We start from the raw sequence: 25,996 nt of genomic DNA on the forward strand, positions 1-25,996 counted from the left end.
TCACCACCCCCACCCCCTCCCCCCACCGAATCAAAGTTCATGTCAATTGGCTCCGTAGTGGCGAAAGTGTCTGTACATGTGTACATTTTTACCAATCCCCTACCGACAGAACCAGAATTTACTATTCCTTAGATTTCCACATCCGATGTCATTCATGCGAATTGTCATAAGTTGGCCCTGAAACATTTTAAGAAATGCCCCTTTCAGAATGTCTCTTTGTTTCTCTACCAAGCAGTAGTTTTGTGTGCTTTCCATATTCAGTCCTTCTTTCTTGTTCAACCTCGCACTTGATACTAATTGTGTCCCCGTAGATACCACATGTTAAACATGCAGGCAACCTTTCATCTTGCCCGCTGCGCATCGTAAACCTATTTCCATTAAACACATGAAAGCGATCTCTCAATTGGGAATGGAGCCGCTTCCTATTTTTGTCAGGACTGAGCACTCCCAGATCAGGTATAACGTGATTTAGATGCATAGTAGTTACAGGGTACCTGGCAACTTGCTTTTGAGTTATGGTCAGTGCCAGTAATGGAATATATATCATCTCCCACCTGTCATTATGTAATGCGTTGTGCTTATATGTTACATTTAAAAAAATTAATCTAGTAAAAATCTGGGTAAAATTAATTGGGTAAAGAAATTAATCAGATGGATATAATGGTGTGCTGTATTCCTTTGAGGTCTCATTTGAGTACTGCAAGGGTATTGAGAGTGCTATTTAGGTTATTATGTGGTGTGAGTTTTAAAATGTTTGTTCAGGATATTTCTATTCAAGTGACTTCAAAGGAAAAATTATACCAATAGTTAGAAAGTGATATTTTATATCCATGAAATATGAAAATTATTCATGAAAATAAGGGAAGCACCTGGGTATAAAACTCCCTTCTGCACTGTGCATCAGTTATTCCCTCTTCATCACAAGTAAGGGTCAGCTGGACAGCTTTAAGTTCTTGTTGCAATACTGTGTTAATCACTCCCAGGTCCGGTACAGCCTGCCTAGAAGCAGTTTACTGCTCTCTTAATTACCCACTCTCAAGTCATTTATGCTATGGATTAAACAGATGGTAAAACTCCCTCCACAGTGCTTCTTCAAACTGTTAGCAAGTTAGGCATGATATATAGAAGCAATAACAACAGCTTGCATTTCTATAGTGCTTTTAATGTAGCAAGATACTTCGAGGCCCTTCACAGCGGTGTTATTGAACAGTATTTGTCACCGAACCATGTAAGGAGATATTAGGACGGGTGACTAAAAGCTTGGTCAAAGAGGTAAGTTTTAAGTAATAAAGAACAAAATATTCTGGAAATATTCACCAGGTCTGGCAGCATTTGTGAGAGAAACAGAGTTAACATTTCAGGTCTATGACCTTTCATCAGAACTTGTATTAGTACTTTTGTATTTTGCTTTTGTATTGGTAAGTTTTAAGGGTTGTTTTAAAGCAGGAGAGAAGGAAAGGAAGAGAGGTTTGGGGAGGGAATTCCAGAGTGTAGGGCATAGGCAGCTTAAGGTATGGCTCCCAATGATGGAGTGAGAAGCTTCCTTTTATATAGCCATGCCAATTAGCACTAAACCACCTAAACCATTCATAAATTAAGACTGTAGCTCTCTGTACTCCATCAGTCACACATTATTTTCCCCACACGTTAGATACGGGGAAAAACTCTGTGTGTCCCATTCCATTAATAACTCCCAGATCAGCCATAGCAAGGTTATATGCAGGCTAAAGTTCTCCTGTTCTGTTCCCATCAATCATTTGCAGGCCACTTACACCATTTGTTAGATGCAGGGTAAAGCTCCATTTTCCCTGCTGAATCAATCACTCCCAGGTCACTTAGTCCTGGCCCATCTCGCACTTGATGCTAATTGTGTCCCTACAGATGCCACATGTTAAACATGCGGGCAACCTTTCATCTTGCCTGCTGCACGTCATAAACCTATTTCCAATAAACACATGAAAGTTATCCCTTAATTGGGAGCAGTTTTGATGTCCCAGTTTGTGCGGCTATGCAAAAATAATTAACTACCTTCCATGCTGGTTTTCTAACTTGAAATGATAGAATGCTGTGGGCTAGTATATATACGCAGGTATGCTCACTAAGTTAAACGGAAATGCTGGTTTATTGGGGGAGAAGATGGCAACTGAAGGAACACAACTTGTCTGTAAGAAATGTCTGTTTTAATGGAAAATCCACACTTGTTTGTGATAAAACTGCAACAGTGACCAAGAAATGACTACACTTTAGAAATAAAGCAGAATATCACAGAGTTGAAGCAAGAAACCTACTGCAGAGAGATAAACTGTACTGAAGAGCTGCAGTTGTTTTTGTGTGAATCTAAAGCACATATGCTTTAGTTTAGTTATGGACAAGCAAACATCTGGTCACTTTGGTTCTACACAGGTTTGAGTAAAAATATTGCTGATTTTCTTTAAAACGGTATTTATTATTGTTAATTGTAGATCAATTGTGTTTAATTATCTGCAGGTGGATGGCATTAATTGGGGTTTCACTTGAGCTCATATAAGGCAACACTTATTGAAACTGTGGTGTGGTTGAGTTAGGAGCTGTATGCTTGCAATGTTTCACTCTGTAAATAAATATTAAAGATTGGCTCCAGCACTATCCTTCATCAACTGCCTTTCTGAAATAGAACAATTATGTTCCCCATTGTGTCCTGTGGTCTCCCCACACCAGCCACCGTCTCTTCTCAGATGGGTAGCCTGGCCTCATACTTGTTACAAATGGCATTGTATTATTCCTAAAGCATGAGTAGCCCTGGAAACGGCCAATCCCTGATATTTTCTTTCTTGCTCAGTTCAGCTATGTAGAGGGAAACCCTCCACTTGGTATCGATATCAGGAACTCCCACTGCTGGAGGTTTGCTGGCAATTGTTAATGCACAGAATTTGTTTGGGAGAAAGTGATTGGTTCCGTAATAAAAATAACTATACTATTCAGAAATATCACTACAGGCAGCAACCACAAATGTTAGAAGCACTGAACCAATCACAAAGATTCCCTGTGCAACTCGGAATAGAACAGACACAAAGATGTAGATATGTAGGTTAAGCAAGTAACTCGTAAACAGTGAATGAATATTAACTTTTTTGGGATAAAAACAGAAAATGCTGGAAAGACTCAGCAGGTCTGGCATCTGGAAGTAGAGTTAACGTTTCAGGTCTGTGACCATTCATCAGAGCTGGCAAAGATTAGAAATGCGGTAGGTTTTAAGCAAGTGAAGTGGGGGGGGGGAGGGGAAGGGAACAAAAGGGAAGGTGTGTGATAAGGCAGACGGGAGAGAGATTAAATGACAATTTTTTGGTGGGTACTTTCAACTTGGAAGGTTGTTTTTGGTACTTCCTCTATTTCAATAACAGGAGGAGAGCGAGGTGGACATGGAAGGGCGGCGCAGTGGTTAGCACTGCAGCCTCACAGCTCCAGCGACCCGGGTTCGATTCTGGGTACTGCCTGTGCGGAGTTTGCAAGTTCTCTCTGTGACCGCGTGGGTTTTCGCCGGGCGCTCTGGTTTCCTCCCACATGCCAAAGACTTGCAGGTTGATAGGTAAATTGGCCATTATAAATTGCCCCTAGTATAGGTAGGTGGTAGGGGAACTGAGGGAAGGTGGGGATGTGAGAGGGTAATGGGATTAATGTAGGATTAGTATAAATGAGTGGTTGATGGTTGGCACAGACTCGGTGGGCTGAAGGGCCTGTTTCAGTGCTGTATCAATAAATTTTTAAAAAAACATCCCATTTGGAACACATTGTTGCTGTGCCTCCATATTGGATTCCAAGCAAAGTTTACATTGTAGCTGGTTTAGCAGCCCTCAAGGGGTAGCATTTTCGGCAGGTCTAGTTTGACTTTTTCAATTTTAGCTTGTACTAAAGTTTGTATCAATTCATTGGGTTGTCCCCAGTGATGTCCCATCTTCCTCCGTCTAAGAGCAAAGTGGCTCACCCTGCTGCGCAAGCTTTTGAGTAATAACTTGTAAAAGGTTTGGTAGTAATTGTGGCAACAGCTGCATTTCTGACTGATAGTTTGGCAATATGTACTGTTGCTGAGGATTGGGGTGCAGACAGACATAGACAGCAGGAAGCAGCGTACATTTCTCCCTACACAAAGTTGGAATATGCTGATCTCATAGATACTTTTCATCCGTTTCATACAGCAGATTTACTATGACTATGAAAAGAAATTAAATAAACTGTTCGACAATCTCTGTGTACTCCTGTACATCTTTCAGTCCCTGGCCAGCGCCACTTATATCCTAAATAAAATTTAATCTGGCCTTACAAACCCTGGCGGAGCCTAAAACGAATTGAAATGTGATTACTTGGCTTTTAAATTAATGGCTGGGTTAGATTGCCCTTGGATTAGTTTAACCCAACATTTGGGTGGAGGGGGAGGTGGGGGCATGCACAGGGGATACTTCAGCAGATGGAGAACTTCTGATTCAAAAGAGGTTTTTGCTTTCAATCCATCGAATGCAAACTCAAAAGCACTAGAGAATGGTCAGTGCAACAAGTTAACCCACTGCACATTAGTCCTGTAGGAAAGGAGGATATTTTAACTTGGTGTGCTAGCCAACAATTTCCTCTTAACGACGCATCCGTCCATCCCTAACCTCATCAGAAAGCGGATGCTTGCATCCCGTCGATATGAATTAGATTCAGACTCTCACTGATTGGATGGAGGTTTCCTCTTTGTGATAGGGGTAGTGGGTAATAGGAAATTACTGATTCTTGCAATGAAAGAAAGGCTTACATTTATATAGTGTCTTCCACTGTTGTGATATTGCTTTAATACTGATTAACATACTACTGAATATGTAAATAGTTTAGAATACATCACAGGAAGTGATGCAAGTTAACATGTGATATAGTAGGAGGAGTAGTATTAGTCAGCGGGTAGCACGTGTATTGAAGAGCTCTCCTAGAATATTGTTGTTCTTCAATAAAGAGCCCTTCGTTTAATTTACCAATCATTGTTATAGTGTTTGTTATTTTTGTGTTAACTGACAATATAGTGGCAGCAGTGCAGACATGCACAGCATGTTAGCAGTGGTGTTTTGACGCCATGACAGCGATCACTAGCGTGACATCGTGGACAACTGGAGAAGCCTTAAAAGCTTGGGACAACACTGAAAACGGCTGGAGGAAGTAGCGGTGGCAAGATTTGATTCAGATTCAAAAATCAGTCTCGAGAATCAGGACTCTGAAAGAGTGAGCAATCAAAAGGGGAATTTTATCGGAACGATTGTCGACCAAAAAGATAGTGATCTGGTGGAATCGGGCTTTAAAAAAAAAGTCTGAATCAGAACTACGAGACATTAAACATTGTGAGTTTTCTCGCCAAACAAGAGCTCCATGGGTGGAGTCTCTCCAAGCAGAGGCTGAAAGCCTGCGCCTCAGCCACAAGCTCAGAGCATGGTAGAGGTCCAGTGCTGCAGATGCAGTAGACCTGCATTGTTTTTCCTTGAAGAAAAGTCATTAAAGGAAAAGTAGTTTAAGAGGAAAATTCTGGTAAAAAGAATTCTTGTGAAGCAAGAAATTTTGACGCCATGGCAACAAAACATCGAGTTATAAATTGGAAGGTTCCAGATATCCTTCATGAATTCCAACTATTTCGATAGCGTATGGAGTTATGCTTTTTAGACCTTGCAGTTGCAGAACCCGACAAGCAAGCAATAAAAATAAAGATAGCGACTGGCAATGAAGGTCTCCATTGCATCAACACTTCTGGATTGTCAGAGGCAGACCAACGGTCAAGGTCAATTTCAGGATCCATCGACTCGAGCTGGTTAGCCTATAGACAATAGCCCAAAGAAACTATTGACCAGTTCATCAGTAGATGCCCAGAAAAATTGTGATTTCTCAGATGCAGAACTCTCCGAGAGAATAATGGAGCTGCTAATTACATCAACTCCAATAGAGGTGCTCTAAATGTATCTGCTTGATAAGAATAAAGGATATGATATAGACAGTCTCCTCAGAGATGGCAGAAAATACGAAGCCATAGCTGCAAGCAGACAATATATACAAGTGCTTAGAGCAGCAACAACCATTGGTGAGGTAGCCAAGGCACCTCAATAGGGCAAGGTGTGCTGCAAGTGCAGTCTCATGCATCAGCCACATAACTGTCCTGCATTCAGAGATACTTCAAGGCATATGGTCTAAGGGATACAGGGCAAGACTGTGTAGAAAATCTGGCAGCAAAGAAGCAGTCAGAAGCCACAGCTCAACAAAAAATAGATGCCGCCTAGTGGCAAGGATAAAAATGAGTTCCCCAACTATCATCAAGCACAGGTGCATCCATGAGGTCGGCAGAGACCTGGAAAGCAAAGAAAGCACTGAAAGAGGCAAACTCATGCTGGAAAGTGAACATGCTTTCCATACAGTGAATGTCACACAGCACATGGATGCAATCACACAACTGGAAGCTTTCATCACAGTTTAAATTATATGTCCCAGCAAAAGTGGCAAGCACAAGCTATGACTAAAGATAGATACTGGGGAAAGCACCAACATTTTACCACTGCAGATTCTCAAAGACATGTACCTAGCGAAGTGGGAGTCTAGGTTACAGCCAACAAAAGTTAGACTCACCAATCTACTGCGTAGGAACATTGACATTGAAGTGCAGATATGGAGGTTCTGCATGGTCGCCTCATGTTGGCACCAATGGTCCAGCGGTAGCAGGACTACAAGCGTGCAGTGAACTCCAGATCGTTATAATTCACAAGATCAGTAAAGCGCCAATGCTGGATGATCAAGGTAAATGTGACCTTATTGAGTCTATTCAAGATCTGCAACAGAAGTACCTGGATAAATTTGACAGCATGGGCGGTTTTATATGAGACGCCGTTCTTCACCTGAAAGAGGACGCAGCTCCCTCCGTAGAACCACTACGGAAGTGCGGTGTCCATATAAAGGACAAATTAAAGGCCAGGCTTGACCACAATGGAATGATGAGGATTGTTCACCGTATTCAGCAGCACACTGATTGGTGTAGCTCTATATCCACTGTAATTAAGAAAGATGGTACCATTGGAGTATACTTGGATCCCAGAAGATTAAATCGAGTATTCAAAAGGTGTCCTCACAAGATTCCTGTTCTACAGGAGCTCAACCCAAGATTTTCTAGAGTCAAGTTCTTCTCAAATTTGGATGCGAAACATGGATACTGGTCAGTGCACCTTTCCGAGGATTCACAGGAACTAACGACATTTAGGACACCATTCGGGAGGTATTGCTTTCTGTGGTTACCATCTGGTCTGTCAGTGAATCAAGACCTGTTCCAATAGCATATGGATCGTATTGCCAAGAGTGCTCCTGGCTGTGTTTGCATTGCAGATGACATAGCGGTCATGGGAAGTAAAAAGCAAGAGCATGACAAGAATCTTCACTTTCTAATGGAGACAGCTAGAAGAAAAGGTCTAGTGTTTAATAGCAAAAAATGTGCTATCAGTGTGAACCATATTAATGTCTTCGGTTCAATCGATTCTGACACTGGAATATGACCAGATCCCAGTAAATTTGAGGATGTACAATCAATGCCTACCCCTCAAGATGAAGAAGATTTACAGTGGTGTTTGGGCCTGTTTAACATTTTAGCACCATATTTCTCGAATTTCTCTGAGAAAGGATCATCACTGCGAACTTCACAAGAAAGATACACCATTCTTATGGCATAAAGATCATCAGCATGCGTTCGATTCATTAAAACAGTCACTTTCTGCTGAAGCATGTTTACAATATCACTATCTAAGGAAAGAAACTACACTCAAAGTAGATGCGTCACAAAATGGTCTCAGAGCATGCATGTTACAGGAAGGTAGACCAATTGCGTTCGGTTCTAAAAGTTTGTCACCTGCTCAGGCAACTATTCAAACACAGAACGAGAAACATTAGCATTCGTGTTCAGTTTCACTAGGTTCCAGACGTACCTATTTGGCAAACACTTTATTGTCGAGACCGATCACAAGTCGTTAGCAATTATTTGGCAAAAACCACTCACCAGCTTGCCACCTCGACTCCAACGATTGGTAATCAAAGTACAGTGGTACGATTGCAAGGTCTGATACAATCTTGGAGACTTCATGGTTATATCTGACATGTTGAGCAGGCTACCCAACTCCAAGAAGAGCGAAGATATATTATTGGATGCCCAAGTGGAGGAAATAGATTTGGGAACGAGAAGATGTGCACAACATTGACCTAATGTGATTTGGGATTTGGACAGAACAAACGCGAAAAGTTCCAAGGAGAGACTTCCAGAGATCCTGTCCTCAGGGCATTATGGCAGCTCCTCATCAGTGGATGGCCAGATACAATGCAAGAGGTTCCCACAGACTTCAGAACCTTTTGGCCATGTCGTGTTGAGTTAGGGATATCTGGTGGTGTCATTTTCAAAGGTAGACAAGTATTGATACCAAAAGTGCTTCATCAAGATATCCTTACCCAATTACGTCAAAGTCATTTGGGCATTGAAAGATCCAGACGACTTGCATGTGAGACAGTTTATAGGTCAGGGACGAATAACGACATAGAATGAGCAGTGAGGATGTGCAATGCATGTCAAGAAAATCAATCGAGCCAATGCAAAGAGCAACTTCATCCTCATGATGTCCCATCACATCCGTGATCAAGAATCGCTGTTGACTTATTTACTCTCAGGTGATGACTTCTTAGTTATTGCCAACTACTTCTGTTTTAACTTTTTAGCACCATATTTCTTGAATTTCTCTGAGAAAGCATCATCACTGGCAAACTTCACAAGAAAGATGCCCCATTCTTATGGCACGAAGATCATCCGCATGTGTACGATTCATTAAAATAGTCACTTTCTGCTGAAGCATGTTTACAATATTGCGACCCAAGGAAAGAAACTACACTCAAAATGGTCTCGGAGCATGTGTGTTGCAGGAAGGTAGACCAATTGCGTTTGGTTCTAAAAGTTTGTCATCTCTCATTCGCCAACTGAGGGATATATTAAATGCATTGGTAGCAATCATGATGAGTGCAGTCTTTTTGGTTCCCCAGAGGAGATAGTGTCAGATAATGGTCCACAGTGCACGGGTAAACCATTTCAAGACATGCGCAAAGTGGGCTGTAAATCACATTACATCATCTCCATATTATCCAAGGTCAAATGCAGAAAGTGTTGTGGACGGTAAAGTCACTAATTTTGAAGTGTAAGGAGACCAATCGAGACATTCAAACAGCAATGTTCCACCTATGAGTGACACCACTAGATACAGAATTACCATCCCCAGCAGAGATCATGTTCGGAAGGCAAGACAGGACAACTCTTCCGAGTCATCGTTTGATCAGATTGTCATCAGTCCAAGATACATTATTGCTAAGACAAGAGAAAATGAAAATCACACATGACAAACATACAGGCATGGAGTTGCCTCCACTGCATGTCGGACAGAAGTCAGAATGAGCCAACTGCAAGAGAAAACATGGTTCCCTGCGGAAGTGTCAAAGATCTGTAATGAGCCACGGTCATATGAAGTAACCTCCCCAAATGAAGCAATGTTGAGGAAAGAATAGACGTCAGCTGAGAGTGTTATCCAACAGCATCATACCTAACACTCCTGTAGCATCAAGAACATGTTCACATTCAGGTTCTGAGAGTAGAGTTAAAGAGGATGACACCTATAACACTCAAGTACAAGATAACTGTCAGTCTAGACCTGCGAGTCAAGAGAAAAGAATTGACAATTCCAGGTCTCAGCAAAGTTTCACTATTACTAGATCAGGTCGAGTCAGCAGACCACCTGTACATTTCAGAGACACTTGAATAATTAATGAGAGTCCATACATGTGTAAATACTGTTCAGAATTATCCTATTTCATTATGTACAGAGCTTATAATGTATGAAATGTTTCCATTTAAGGAAAGGGGAATGTTGTGGTATTGCTTTAATACTGATTAACATATTACTGAATATGTAAATAGTTTAGTAAACATCATCACAGGAAGTGATGCAAGTTAATGTGATACAGTTGTTAGAGCATTGTTAGCAGGTAGCACATGTCTTGAAGAGCTCTCCCAGAATCCTGTTATTCAATAAAGAACTGTGCATGGAAACATGGTTGAGGGATGGGCAGGACTGGCAGCTCAATGTTCCGGGGTACCGATGCTTCCGGCATGGCAGAGGTGCAGGTAAGAGAGGAGGGGGAGTTGCACTATTGATTAGGGAGGACATCACGGCAATACTTAGAGGCGATATCCCGGGGGGGACGTCCAGCGAGGCCATATGGGCAGAACTTAGAAATAAGAAAGGGGTGATCACTTTGATGGGATTATACTATAGGCCCCCCAATAGTCAGAGGGAATTGGAGGAGCGTATATGTAGGGAAATCACAGGGCACAGATTTAAGGTGAGAGGGAGGAGGTTTAAAGGGGATCAAAGGGATAAATGTTTCACACAAAGAATAGTGGGTATCTGGAATGAGCTGCCTGAGGTGGTGGTGGAGGCAGGAGCAGTAGCAACATTTAAGAGGCATCTGGACAGGTACTTGAATGAGCAAGGCACAGAGGAATATGGAATTAATGCAGGCAGGTGGCATTAGTATAAATAGGCATTATGGTCGGCATGGACGCGGTGGGCTGAAGGGCCTGTTTCTATGCTGTACGACTCTATGACTCTATAACCCTTCATTTAGTTTACCAATCATTGTTATAGTGTTTGGTACATTTGTGTTAAAAACCAATAACACAACATCCACAACCTTAGGATGTCCCAAAGCAGTTTACAGGCAACGAGGTGCTTCTTGAAGTGTAGTCAGAAGATCATAAGAAATAGGAGCATGAGTAAACAACTTAGCCCTTCAAGCCTGTTCTACCATTCAATAAGATCACAACTGATCTTCTACCTCAACTCCACTTTTCCTGCACTTTCCCCATTTCCCTGATTCTCTTAGTCTCCAAAAATCTATCGATCTCTGTCTTGAATGCACTGAGCAGCCACAGCTCTCTGGGGTAGAGAATTCCCAAGATTCACAACCCTTTGAATGACAAAATTTCTCCTCCTGACAGTACTAAATGGCTAATCACTTATTCTGAGATTGTGACCCTGTGTTCTAGGCTCCCTAGCTTGGGGGAACATCTTCCCAGCATCTACCCTGTCAAGCCCCTTAAGAATATTTGTATGTTTCAATGAGATCACCTCTCATTCTTCTAAATTCTAGGGAATATATGCTTAGTCTACTCAATCTGTTAATCTCTCCTCATGGGGCAATCTCCTCATCACAGAAATCAGTCCAGTTAACCTTTTTGCATTCCCATAGAGACCAAAACTGTACACAATACTCCAGGAGAGTTCTCACCAAGGCCCTATATAATTGTAGTATGGCTTTACTCTTAGCCTTTATTACAAAGGGATTGGAAGATAATATACCATTTGCTTTGAAATGTAGGAACATACGAGTAGGAGCAGGAGCAGGCCAATTGTTGCAGCCAATTTGAGCACAGCCAGGTCCAACAGCAAAGAAATAAAGGACCAGACCATCTGTTTTAGGTGTTAGGTTGATGCTGCTTTACAAATGCTACGTTGTTGTAATTGGGTGCATAGCTGAGCATGAAGGACGAGAGTCGGCCCCACTGCCTTTTGATTTATTACCCAGTAATTCACCAACAAAATTCCTCCTGGATTTTGCTCCTTTGTGTCGCCTTTTATGTAAAATTGGAAGAAAATATTGCAAGCAGACAATGCCATGGAAGGCTAGAGGCACTCTGATAGAAATAACTTTATCTTGTCTGTGTCCCTGGGGTAATGGGGAAGACAGGGGATTAGTACACCTGCTGTGGTTATGCATGATATGCTCAAGTGGATAATAGGGGGTCAAAGAAATCTGCTGTGTTGAATGAATAAGCCACCAGTCTGAAGCTGTCATCTTTGATTAGGTAAATTTAGAGTAAAATATTACAGAACTGTGGAATATTTTTGCAGCTGTGTAATTGATGTATTCTCTGCCATACTGTAAACTGCCATACATGATCAACATATTCTGTTTTATTGTAGGTGCAAAAGAGCTTTTAGTCCTCAGAGGGTCAGAGGAGTCCCATCTATACATCAACTAGTTTTAAAATATAAAGCACACCATATGTAGATACATTAAAATGTAATTCTCAAATTAATGCCATGCTGCATTCCTCAGCTGAGTGGGTGAGTGGGCATGCAGGCATTGTGCTTTGTGGTCTCAGCTACTACCGGTCAGCCAGCCTTGTGGGTAATGCCTGACTTCTGCTCTGTACATGACTAAGAACAACAACATTAACATAGTAAAACATCCCAACGTGCTTCATAGAAGTGTTATCAAACAAAATTTGACATCAGTTGTATAAAGACAGGTGACCTAAGGCTTGGTAAAAGTGGCAACTTTTAAGGAGTGCCTTAAAGGAGGAGGGAGAGGTTTAGAGAGGAAATTCCAGAGCTTAGGGCCTAGACAGCTGAAGGCACAGCGACCAATGTGACAGTAATGAAAATAGGGGATGCACAAGAGGCTAGAATTGGAGGCACCCAGAGATTTTGGAGGGTCTCATAAGAAATAGGAGCAGGAATAGACCATATGGCCCCTCGAGCCTGCTCCACCATTTAATACAAGCATAGCTGATCTTCTGCCTCAACTTCCACTCTATTGCACACCCCATATACCTTGGTTCCCTAAGAGATCAAAAATCCATCTATCCCAGCCTTGAATAGACTCAAGGATGGAGCATCCACAACCCTCTAGGGTAGCGAATTCCAAAGCTTCGCGATGCTCCAAGTGAAGAAATTTCTACTCCAGTCCTAAAATAACAGACCCTTTATCCTGAGACTGGCCCCGAGTTCTCGATTCCCCAACCAGAGGAAGCAATCTCTTAGTGTCTAACATGTCAAGCCCCTTCAGAATATTTGTATGTTGCAACGAGATCACCTCTCATTCTTTGAAGCTCCAGAGAGTATAGGCTCAATTTACTCAGCCTCTCATCAAAGGACAGCCCTCTCATCCCAGAAATTAATCCAGTGAACCTTCACTGTACCACCTCCAAGACCAATATATCCTTCCTTCGATACGGAGACCAAACCTGCACACAGTACTTCAGGTGTAGTCTCATCAGAGCTCTATACAATTGTAGCAAGACTTCCTTTTTCTTCTACTCCAGTTCCCTTGCAACAAGGCCAACATACCATTTGCCTTCCTAATTGCTTGCTGTACCTGCATGCTAAGTTTCTGTGTTAGAGTCATAGAGTCGTACAGCATAGAAACAGGTCCTTCGGCCCACCGCGTCCATGCCGACCATAATGCCTATCTATACTAATCCCACTTGCCTGCATTAATTCCATATCCCTCTGTGCCTTGCTCATTCAAGTACCTGTCCAGATGCTTCTTAAATGTTGCTACTGTTCATGCCTCCACCACCTCCTCAGGCAGTTCATTCCAGATATCCATTGTTCTTTGTGTGAAAAAATTACCCCTTTGAGCCCCATTAAACCTCCTCCCCCTCACCTTGAATCTATGCCCTCTAGCTTTAGTCACCTCTACCATGGGAAACAGATTCTGGCTATCTACCCTATCTATGCTCTCATAAGTTGATATACCTCTATCATGTCCCTTCGCTCCAGGGAAAACAGACCCAGCCTATCCAATCTCCCTTTATAACCCAAGTCCTCCAAACCAGGCAACATCCTTGTGAATCTTTTCTGCACCCTCTCTTGCTTAATCACATCTTTCCTGTAGTGTGGCGATGAGAACTACACACAGTACTCCAAATGCGGCTTAACCAACGTTATGTACAACTGTAACATGACGTCCCAACTCTTGTACTCAGTGCCTCGGCCGATGAAGGCAAGCATGCCATATGCCTTCTTCACCATCCTGTCTACCTGTGTTACCACTTTCAGGGAACTATGTACTTGCACCCCAAGGTGTCTGTGCTCAAGAACACTCCCCAGGGCCCTGTCATTCACTGTATATGTCCTGCCCTGGTTTAACTTCCCAAAATGCATCACTTCACACTTGTCTGCATTAAATTCCATTTGCCACTCCCTTGCCCACTTTCCCAGTTGTAACCTTAGACAACCTTCTTCACTGTCCACTATACCACCAATTTTGGTGTCATCTGCAAACTAACTAATCATGCCCCCTACATTCACAACCAAGTCATTAATATATATGACAAACAACAGAGGGCCCAGCACCGATCCATGCGGCACACCACTGGTCACCGGCCTCCAATCTGAAAAACAACCCTCCACTACCATCCTCTGCCTCCTATCACCAAGCCAATTTTGTATCCAATTTGCTAGCTCACCCTGGATCCCATGTGTTTGAACCTTCCGGACCAGCCTACCATGCGGGACCTTGTCAAAGGCCTTGCTAAGGTCCATGTAGACAACGTCCATCGCCCTGCCCTCATCAATCCTCTTGGTCACCTCCTCGAAAAACTCAATCAAATTCGGAAGACATGATTTCCCACGCACAAAGCCATGCTGACTATCCCTAATCAGACCTTGCCTTTCCAGATGCATATAAATCCTGTCTCTCAGAATCCCTTCCAATAACTTTCCCACCACTGATGTAAGGCTCACTGGCCTGTAGTTCCCTGGCTTATCCCTGCTGCCCTTCTTAAATAAAGGCACAACATTAGCTATCCTCCAGTCTTCCAGTACCTCACCCGTGGCTAACGATGATGCAAAAATCTCTGTGTTCCTTGTACAAGTACACCCAAGTCTCTCTGAACATCAACATTTAAAAGTTTCATGCCTTTTCAAAAATATTCTGCTTTTCTATTCTTATGACCAAAGTGAAGAATCTCATATTTGCCTCATTTTCCTCTTTAAAGCCTTCACATCCTTCCTAAAGTGTGGGGCCTAGAATTGGACACAACGTGCAGTATTTTATTTGTGGTTCGCCATTCACGACTGCGGAAGCAGAAGTGGACAGCGCTTCCACTTTTGTGTCGGGAGCTGGTTCCCACACGATTAAAATTAAAATATCATTGGCTGGCAGCAGGCACAGGAGAAGCGTGCAATCACACGTCGGAGGAAGCTTTTCATTGGTGAAAGCTGCCATCATTTAACAATGCAGAAGGTACGGCCAGGCTATAAAACAGCCCTCTGGACAAACAGGGACACACTGCATCATAAACACAACGTTCCTGGCTAGCTCCATAACCTTACTCTAGTATCTTTTTTTTCTGAGCTACATTTCTTGTCCCTCACCCCCAAGATGTAGTGATCATAAGCATAAACATAAGAGTTATTGAAAGCACAAAGGTGGCACGGTCAAATGTAAATTTTCACAATATATCTGTTTTAAATCACTCGTATACATTATCTTCATTTTGTTTGGACTAGCTTAGTGGGCGAGCTAAATGTAATGGAACGCCTCATGGTCGGCACACTTTGATCACAAAGGAGGTATGGATATTGCATTTATCATGGAAGTTGCGATATAGAGTTTCAGCGATCAGACATCCATGAATGTTTGTGTTACTGTCCAGTTTTGTACTTTACAGTCTGTGGGAGATGGCTGCACATGCAGGTCCAGCTGGCACTCCCAATTGTGCACTGTCGTAATGCCTGCTTCTGGCACTGTGGACTCAGTTGTTGATCAGCAAGAGCCCCCCTTGGCAGCATCCTCTCCACCTGCTCTTGAGGTTGCATGACAATTGGGTATATGAGAATCAGGTTATTCTAACAACATAACTGTGTCCATAAGGCAGACAGGGAAATGAAAAAATCCTTGTCCATTGCTTTCATCCATAGAATTGATGAGCAGTGAGTTGATAAACACCTCCTATTGTCTGCACACACAACTGGCCTCCTCCCACTTTGATCTGCAATCTTTGCAGCCCCACGTGTGTCTTGAGATACTGAGAGAATATGATGCATGTGAGCTTCCAGCTCGAGACTGTGACACTCCATCCTCCTCTTGTCACCCTCACTCTTGACCCTCCCAACATCACCCTGTGCCTCCCCTTCACCTTTCAACCAAACCCCATTACCCTAGACCCCGTCACCATCCAACTGAATGTGCCCCCTCTCCTCCCCTGACTCTACACCCATCCCCATTGACATGCCCCCTCTGATCCTAGACGCTCCACATATTATCCTGAGAGTACTTGTTAGGTCCTCTGAGCCACCCTACAAGACCTTGAATTACCCCAACCTCAGATTGAACTCTGCCCATGACTGTGATCATTCCCTCTTCCAGCCAGCACCCTGAGTTTGACCCACAGGACCCTAGTATGCACAATACTGACCCCTCCATTTAGGTGCTCCATTTCCCTCACCTTGACTGACTGAACTCCCCTCCCACCCAAAGCTACACCCAGGTCGCCCAGCCCTTCCCACTTCACTTTTCCATTCACCCGACCCCTTTCTCTGTCCTCCCTTGCATCCCTCTGCCACACCTCCGTTCACCCAAACCCTACACCTCCAACTCCAGAGTTTCCTCAGGGTTTATCATAACCTCCCTGCTATTGTACTGTATACCTCTATTTATAAAGCCCAGGATCTCGATATGCCTTTTTCGCCACTTTCTCAACCTGCCCTGGTACCTTCAACGATTTGTATACCTATACACCCAGCTCCCTCTGTTCCTGCACACACTTTAGAATTCCATCTGATCAATATTTATCCCTCAGCCAACATCACACAAAATAGATTATCTGATCATTATCACATTGCTGATTGTGGGAGCTTACTCTGCACAAATTGTCTGCTGAGTTTCCTACATTACAACAGTGACAACACTCCAAAAGTACTTCATTGGCTGTCCTGAGATCATGAAAGGCTCTGTAGAAATGCAAGTCTGTCTTTTCTTCGTTTGGTAGATATATGCATCACAAGACGTGGTGTTGAGCCATGCAATGCAGACCAGGAAGGTTGCTGGTTCATACCCAGGTCTGCGCTGTTAGCTGATCTCAGACTGGACGGCAGTGCGAGTACTGCCGTTAAGCTCAGCACCCCAAGGATAGAGAAGTGGATACAAGGAATTTCACTTCTGATCCGCATCCAATAATCTTTGGCAGGAAGTGCAAATGTTGGGATTGGGCTAAACTCTTAGTGTATCTCTTCTTCTTGTGCTCTTCATGGTATAATGATTGTTGACACTCAACCATCCAGGCACTGACATTCGTAAGAATGACCATTCTATCAGAGCTGCTTTGTGGAACCAGCGGACCTACCTCTTTGGTAGTGCAACAGAGCTAGTTCCCTGCTGAAATATACGATGCATTCTCACTTAACTGATGTTTTTTCATTTCTGACCACCTTAGATCAGTACCACTGGGATTGTCAAGAATCCCAAGGCAAATGTTAAAATAAATAGTGTGGAGCTGACAGGCATTTATTTCTTAAAATATGATAATACTTACGCACTGAGTTTCTGTTCTGTATTTTCATGAAGAAAACAACAAACTTGTGGAAATTCTGTTGAAATATGACTGTTCCTACAAGTTATGAATTAAGTAGCTGTATGTTGCAAGGCTCTAATGTACCCGAGATGTGATGGTATAAATCCTGGCTATAAAATTTTAATGTTATATAAATATCATCTGAATTTCTAGTCTTTACGGAACATCTAAGTAATCCCCTAACGGCTCAGCAAATTTACCTGATGAACTGTGGTGCTAGACAGACAAACAAGGTCCCCAGTTATGTTAAACCTTTAGAAATCACTGGTAAGGCCTCAGATCGAGTATTGTGTCCGGTTCTGGGCACCACAATAGGAAGGATGTCAAGCCTAAGAGAGGGTCCAGAGGAGAATGGTATTGGCATGAGGTAATTCAATGATGTGGAGAGATGAGAGAAGCTGGGGTTGTTCTGCTAAAAGCAGAGAAGATTAAGGGGAGATTTGTTAGAGGTGTTCAAAATTATAAACAATTTTGATGGAGTAAATAAGGAGCAACTGTTTCCATTGGCAATCATAATACCATTGAAATCCATGTTAAGTTTGAAAGTGACATACTCCAATCACAAACAAGAATCTTAAACTTAAACAAAGCCAACTATGTAGGTATGAGGGGAGAACTGGCTAAGATAAATTGGGTAAATCGACTAAAAGCCATGGTGGTAAATGAACAGTGGGAAACCTTTAAAGAAACAATTCAAAATGTTCAACAAAAGTACATTCCTTTGAAAAACAAAACTCAGCAAGAAAGACCCATCCATGGCTCACTCATGAATTAAGGATGGTTTAGATTAAAAGAAGACGCTTGCAGTGTTGCAAAAAAGAGTAGCAAGTCTGAGGATTGGGAGTGTTTTAGAAACCAGCAAAGACAAACTGGGTGGTTTTATTTTAATAAAAAAAAGTCAACAGATCAAACTCTCCGCCGAACAAAGGCAGTGGAGGGGTGCCACCACCACCCGGTAAACAGGACCTGGAATAAGCAGAGATCAGCAGCCGCCATCCTCTTGATCCGGTGCAGGGGAGGAGGGTGGGTGGGGGGGTGGGGGAAGGGAAGCAAAGGGCCACCAGAAAGTTGATAAAAAAAGGAAAAAATAAAATTATAGTAAACTGGCCAGTGTTACGACCGACCACTCCAGTCAAAGCCTCCAATTAAAATATATGATTTTGATTGTGGTGGGAGAAACGCACTGATAATTCAATCCCGTCACTCCACAGATTGCCTAACTCATCATTTAAAGCTTTCCAAGTTAAAGAAAGACCCAGCCAAATTGCACCATCTATTAACCCCCGAATGAGGCTAACCAAACCAGGTGTCTTTAAATCAACAAATTAACTCTTTAATTAGAAGAACTAAATTCTTAAACGCTATGAAGATATAAGCAACATTTAAAATAGAAAAAAATTGAGTCCTTGCAAATTTACAGTCCAATGTTGCTTGAAGTCCTCACAGAATGTTGCTTGAAGTCCTCCCAGTCGTCTGATGCGGGGAAAAGGTTCTTCCACAGTAGAACAGTCCATAGTCCAGCTTCAGCAGTATGTGATGCTTTCCTTCTCCAGTGAAGTTCAACAATTAATGACTTGCAAACACTTTCAATGGAATCAAGCTGACTTTAGAGTTTTTGAGGAATAAAAGATTGCCACAGTCTAACTTCCCTTTCTTCAATTTAAATTACCAGAGATCTCTGTTTTGGCTTGACTTTTTTTTTTAGAATTTTGGGAGATAATAATTAAACAGACTAAAATCCTATTCCTTCAGTTTAAATGGTTGAGAGCTCTTTTTCAGATGTGCTAAACACCAGCTGTCCGTGTCCTCTCTCTATGTGTTCTGTTAGAACAAACTGTTTGCAACTAAAAGCCAGTTCAAAATTGAATTGTAACAGATGTATCGCTTGCAACTCACTCCCAGTGGCTGTATCTATGGTAACGAGAATGCACCCTTTGAATCGCAGTCTCCAAATGGCTGTTTCTAACGGCAACCGAAAATGCACCTTTCTATAACTCCTGAGGCTTGCCAGATCTTAAAGCAATACTGATCCTCTGCAAACCCCCAAAAAAACTACAGCACCATGACACCTCCACCCCTAGCGGAATGAAATGCCATTCCTGAAATGTGTTTCATTACAATGGGTGAAAAAACAAATTGAAAAACGCTAAAAAAAATTCCCCAAATTTACAGATGTACTCTACTAATAACTTACAGCATTCTCATCACCATCCACATAATTAAATCCGGGACAAAGAATCGGCGATAACATTATTTTTCCCTGAAATGTGTACAACCTTCAGATGATAAGGCTGTAACAACAGACTCCATCTAAAGATTCTAGCATTTCGGTTCTTGAACTTTTCCACAAATGTTAATGGGTTATGGTCAGTGTATATTAATATCTCCTGATAATCCTGGCAGACATGTACCTCAAAATGTTAGAGAGCTAGTAAAAGTCCCAATGTTTCTTTTTCCACAGTGGAATATTTTTTCTGATGACAATTTAGTTTTTGAGAAAATACCCTACTGGCCTCTCTACGCCGGATTTGTCATTTTGCAGTAGCACTGCACCAACCCCCAGGTCGCTAGCATCGATCGCTAATTTAAAGGGTTTAGTGAAATTTGGAGCAGCCAATACTGGTTCATTAATTAGGATTGCCTTTAGCTTTTCAAAAGCTGCCTGGCGTTCATCTGACCATACCACTTTGTTTTTCTTTTTTTGTAGCAAGTTGATTCATGGAGCAGCCATGGTACTAAAGCTTCGTACAAATTTCCGATAAAACCCACACATCCCTAAAAATCTCATTATTTCCTGTTTAGATTTAGGGATAGGGAACTCTATTAAGGCTTGCACCTTTGCCGTTTTTGGTAATACCTGACCTTGTCCCACTATATGTCTGAGTTAAGTTACTCTCGCCTTTCCAAATTCACTTTTTCCCAAATTTACCACTAAGTCTGCAGCTCATAACTTTTTAAACAAAAGTTTTAATTGATTTAAGTGTTCTTGCCAAGTGTTACTGTATAGTAGTACATTATCGAGATATACTACACAATTGGGAACACTGTCTGCCACCTGATTCATTAATCTTTGAAAAGTTGCTGGGGCATTTTTTAGCCCAAATGGCATCACCCGGCACTGATAAAGACCATCAGGTGTTACAAAAGCTGATATCACTTTGGGTCGAGGAGTCAAAGGAACTTGCCAGTGTCCCTTTAACAAGTCAATCTTGGTAAGAAGCTTAGCGATGCCTACTCTGTCGATGCAGTCATCTAAACGTGGAATGGGGTAGGAGTCTGCCTTTGTTACAGCATTGACTTTCTATAACCTATTCAAAATCGGGTTGACCCGTCAGGTTTATGTACTAGAACTACTGGTGAACTCCAGCTACTCTGACTAGGTTCAATCAAATTGTTTTCCAATATGTACTGGATCTCTGCTTTCACTTGGACCTGTTCGTCTGGACTCAAGCGATAAGGATGTTGTTTTAAAGGAACGGTACTCCCTATATCCACATCATGTGTGGCTAAGGTTGTACATCCCGGCTTATCCCTGCAAACTCCTTTAAACATTGTGAAAAGCCTGGTTAGGTCTTCTTGCTCTTTTGCCTCTAAGTGTAAAAGCATATCATCTAATTTTCCTAGCCATTCTGTGTTCGCTAATCTGACAATTGGAGGTTCAATCTGAGAATTTCCTAGACCTAATTCTGCCTCATCTTCACTATCCTTTTCCTTCTCCGCAGTCCCGATTACCTGACATACCTGTACTGGCTTATCCCTGTGGTAATATTGTTTGAGCATATTAATGTGACACAACCGGTTCTTCTTCCGGCTATCAGGGGTGTCAATCAAGGAATCTACCTTACCCACTCTTTTGATCACTCTGTATGGGCCACTGATCCATGCTTTTAATGCTTCTCCCTGTAATGACAACAATAATACTTCATCCCCTGACTGAAAATCACAGGCTTTTGCATTCTTGTCTGCCCATTTTTTCATATTGGCTTGGGATGCTTTAAGCTGTTCCTGAGCCACATCACAAGCTTTTATGAGCCTTTCCCGGAACACAGATACATAGTCTAGTAGTGAGGATTCATTCTTTTGTTCCAAGAATCTGTCCTTTATAAGTTTAGAGGATCTCTTACTTCATGTCCATAAGCCAATTCAAAAGGACTGAAACCTGTAGACTCATTTGGTGAGTCTCTGGTGGCAAATAAAAGAAAGTCTTGTCCTTTATCCCAGTCATGTGGATATTCATGATAGTATATTCTAATCATCATTTTGAGAGTCTGGTGAAATCTCTCGAAAGCTCCCTGTGACTGTGGGTGACATGCTGAAGATTTCAACTGTCTAATCGCCAGATTGCCCGTGACTTCTTGAAATATCCTAGGCATGAAATTGGAACCTTGATCTGATTGAATTTCAAGTGGTAACCCATATCTCGTAAAGAATTGGGTTAACTTCTCTACCATTACTCTAGCAGTAATTGTTCTCAAAGGAATGGCCTCAGGAAATCGAGTAGCCATATCCATGATAGTAACTATGTATTGATGCCTTGCTTTTGTTCTCGGCAAGCGTCCTACACAGTGTACCAATACCCTGCTAAATGGTTCCTCAATCACTACTATGGGAACTAGCGGTGCTGATTTTATGCTAGGTTGTGGTTTTCCCACCATTTGACAGATATGGCATGTCCTACAAAATTGTCTCACATCCTTTGTAAGACCTGGCCAGTAATAATGTTTGCTTATGTGTGATTTGGTCTTCCGAATTCCCCTATGTCCTGAAAAAGGAATGTCGTGTGCTAACCTTAATAATCCTTGTCGATATTTAGGTGGTACCATTATTTGTTCGACAACTGTCCGGTCTTGGTCAGCTGGTCTATGAGGCGGTCTCCATTTCCTCCTCAAAACCCCGTTTGCCATATAATAGTCTTCTGGAACTCCTTTCACCTCAGTTTCTGACAGAGCCGTCTGTGCTATTTGGTAGATCTCTGGATCAGCTTGCTGTGCTGCAATGATAGACGATCTGTTAAACATCCTATTTGGATTATCTAAATCCCCAAATAAGGTTTCAGATGCCTGATTATCTATTTGTGGTACCCTTTTACCTCCGACAATGGATCCTGTTTAGCCATTGCTCGGGTAACAGCACACGCAGGAAATATTCCCAGAACTTGCTCCTGTAATTGCTGTGTTTCCTTAATTTCACATGGTTCCTCTGTAACTATAGGAGAAACTGATATTTTTGATCCAGCTAAATTGTTTCCTAGGAGTAGATCAGTTCCCTTTACTGGTAAACTGTGGACAACACCTACAGTTACTATCCCAGATATTAAGTCACTCTCTGGGCATACTTTATACAAAGGTACGGGTATATATTCCCTGTCAATTCCATTTACTAAAACTTTAGCGTTCAAGGCGCTCTCTGGTGGAAACCTCATATCTTTCCCCAGCAAGAGGGTTTGGGTTGGTCCTGTATCCCTGAGTATAATAGGTTTTCCTGTCTCACTTACAGGATACGGAGTTACTCTCCCCTTTGACAAAAAATCATTATAACTCTCAGGTATTTTATTCTTAACCTCTACGTTCTACTTAGTTTTAGTATCTGGTTTCACATTCACAGCTGTCATTAAAACTATAGCTGGTCTGCTATATTCTCAGTCAGCGTTTTTTCCTCTGCAATAACTTTGAGTACCCCAACAAGTCCTATGGGTTTACCTCGCAATTTCCAGCACTCTGAACGAAGATGACATGTTTTGTTGCAATGATAACACTTTGACTTGCGAACCTTATTTCTACCCTCAGTACCTTCTTTTCTGACCTGAGGAGATGATCCTGGGGCATTCCCAGTTGTTCCTTCTTGTCCCCGACTACTTGCCTTCCTTTCACTCTCCCACTTTCTATCCTTCTCGGGTTTGTGTGGGTGACGGACAAAATAGGTTGGCTTATTCACAAGCTCAAAATCATCAGCTATCTCTGCTGTTTGCCTAGCTTTCAAAACTTTCAGGTTATCTATATGAGTTCTCACTACTGAAGAAATGGAGTTTTTAAACTCTTGTAAGAGAATCAATTCTCAAAGGTTCTCATATGTGGTTTCTATCTTTAATGCCTGCATCCAACTGTCAAAATTCATTTGCTTCACCCTCTCAAATTCTAAATATGTCTCTGTAAGTTTCTAAACTTCTGATGGTAAGCTTCAGTGACTAACTCATATGCAGCGAGAATAGCCTTTTTTGCCATCTCATAATCTGTAGAAGCCTCTTCAGGAAGAATGGCATAAGCTTCATAAGCTCTGTCTACCAGCCTGCCCTGAATAAGCAATGTCCAGCTTTCTTTCGGCCATTTCATTTGTTTGGCTATTTTTTCAAAAGATATGAAAAATGCCTCTACGTCCCTTTCCTCGAACTTAGGAAGAGCCTGTATAAATTTAAACAACTTCTCGTTGGGTCCTGATCTAAATTTAGATTCTTCCTGACCCGAATTTTCCCTGGATTTAAGACTACCCCTTTGTCTTAATTCCATCTCTTTTAACTTAAATTCCCTCTCTTCTCTTTCACTTTCTCTCCAAAATGCTCTCTCTTTCTCCCTTTCCTCTTTTTCCAATTTAGGTTTTCTTAATTCTTCTTCTGCCTCAAGTTTTTTTGTTTCCTTTTCCTGCTGAAGCTCCAGTTTTTTCATTTCTAACTGAATCCTAGCCAATTACACGGCATCAGTCTCGGACCTATTACCTTGATGTCTCTCATATTCCCTTCCTTGTTCCTCATATTGCCCTTCATCTGTATCATCATCAGCATCATCTTCTAATTCCATATGTTCAGCTACTATTTAGATTCCTGGGACTTTGGGATTGGTTCTAGGGGAGATGGGACCAGTACAAACTGGACGGGTTACACCTGGCAGGAACGGGACTGATGTCCTAGGGGAACTTTTGCTAGATTGGTTGGGGAGGGTTTAAATTAAAATGGCAGGGGGATGGGAACCTTTGCAAGGAGTAAGAGGAGGGAGGATCAAGGACAAGAACAAAAGACAGTAAGGGGAATAAGAAAAGTGATAGGCAGCGAGGGCCACAGTGAAAAGTAATGGGAAGGGGACAGGTAATGTTAAAAAGACAAGCCTTAAGGCTTTGTGCCTTAATGCACGTAGCATTCGCAATAAAGTGGATGAATTTATCACGCAAATAGATGTAAACGGGTATGATATCGTTGGGATCACGGAGACATGGCTGCAGGGTGACCAGGGATGGGAAATTAACATCCAGGGGTATTCAGTATTTAGGAAGGACAGACAAAAAGTAAAAGGTGGTGGAGTTGCATTACTGGTTAAGGAGGAAATTAATGGAATATTTAGGAAGGATATTAGCTCTGACGATGTGGAATCTGTATGGGTAGAGCTGAGAAACACTAAGGGGCAAAAAACATCAGTGGGGGTTGTATATAGACCCTCAAACTGTAGCGGTGATGTTGGGAATTTAGAGACATATGCGATAAAGGAACATCTGTAATTATGGATGTCTTTAATCTGCATTTAGTTTGGGCAAATCAAATTAGTCACAATACCATAGAGGAGGAATTCATGGAGTGTATACGGGATGGTTTTCTGGACCAATACGTTGAGGAACCAACCAGAGAACAGGCCATCCTAGACTGGGTATTGTGTAATGAGAGAGGGATAATCGACAATCTAGTTGTGCGAGACCCCTTGGGGATGAGTGACCATAATATGATAGAATTCTTCATCAAGCTGGAGAGTGATGTAGTTGATTCTGAGACTAGGGTCTCTTAATAAAGAAAACTACGAAGGTATGAGGCACGTATTGGCTATGATGGATTGGGAAGCGTTACTTAAAGGGATGACAGTGGATAGGCAATGGCAAACATTCAAAGAGCACATGGATGAACTGCAACAATTATTTATTCCTGTTTGGTGCAAAAATAAAACATACCACCTATCCTTCGTGGAGCAGTTTCTGCAGGAAAACACCTTTGACCACCGATCCATCAGGCAGTGGTCTGCACGGAATGTCCTCAAGGCCCTACGGGAAAAGGAGACGGTGGATCCTGTCAGATGGTTCCCCGAGCAGACCGCCAAAGTCATTTGGCGGAATGCCTCATCACCAGAACTTTCAAACAAGCACCAAGATGTAGCTTGGCTGGTGGTGAGAAGAGCCCTCCCCGTCAGATCCTTCCTGCACGCCTGAAGTCTCACCCCCTCCGCACAATGCCCCCGCAGTGGCTGTGGTGGGCAAGAGATGGTTGCCCACCTCCTCCTGGAATGTGTCTTTGCAAAGCAGGTGTGGCGAGAGATGCAGTGGTTTTTGTCGAGGTTCATCCCAAGCAGCTCTGTGACACAGGAGTCTGTGCTCTACGGGCTGTTCCCAGGGACACACACCGAGACAAACATCAACTGCTGCTGGAGGACTATCAATTCGGTGAAAGACGCCCTTTGGTCTGCCCGAAACTTGCTGGTTTTCCAGTGCAAAGAGTTGTCCACGACCGAATGTTGCAGACTGGCACATTCCAAGGTCCAGGACTACGTGCTGAGGGACGCACTAAAGCTTGGGGCAGCCGCAGCAAAAGCTCAATGGGGAAAGACCACT

At 42.4% G+C, this 25,996-nt stretch overlaps 1 protein-coding gene across 6 annotated transcripts in view; it reads left to right on the forward strand.

Annotated features, from left to right (window-relative positions):
* Positions 1 to 25,996, forward strand: part of LOC137372300 (partitioning defective 3 homolog B-like) — a 1,025,472-nt gene that overhangs the window by 612,839 nt on the left and 386,637 nt on the right. The window lies entirely within an intron of this gene.

Source organism: Heterodontus francisci, chromosome 7 (genome assembly GCF_036365525.1).
Source record: "Heterodontus francisci isolate sHetFra1 chromosome 7, sHetFra1.hap1, whole genome shotgun sequence".
Taxonomy (NCBI): domain Eukaryota; kingdom Metazoa; phylum Chordata; class Chondrichthyes; order Heterodontiformes; family Heterodontidae; genus Heterodontus; species Heterodontus francisci.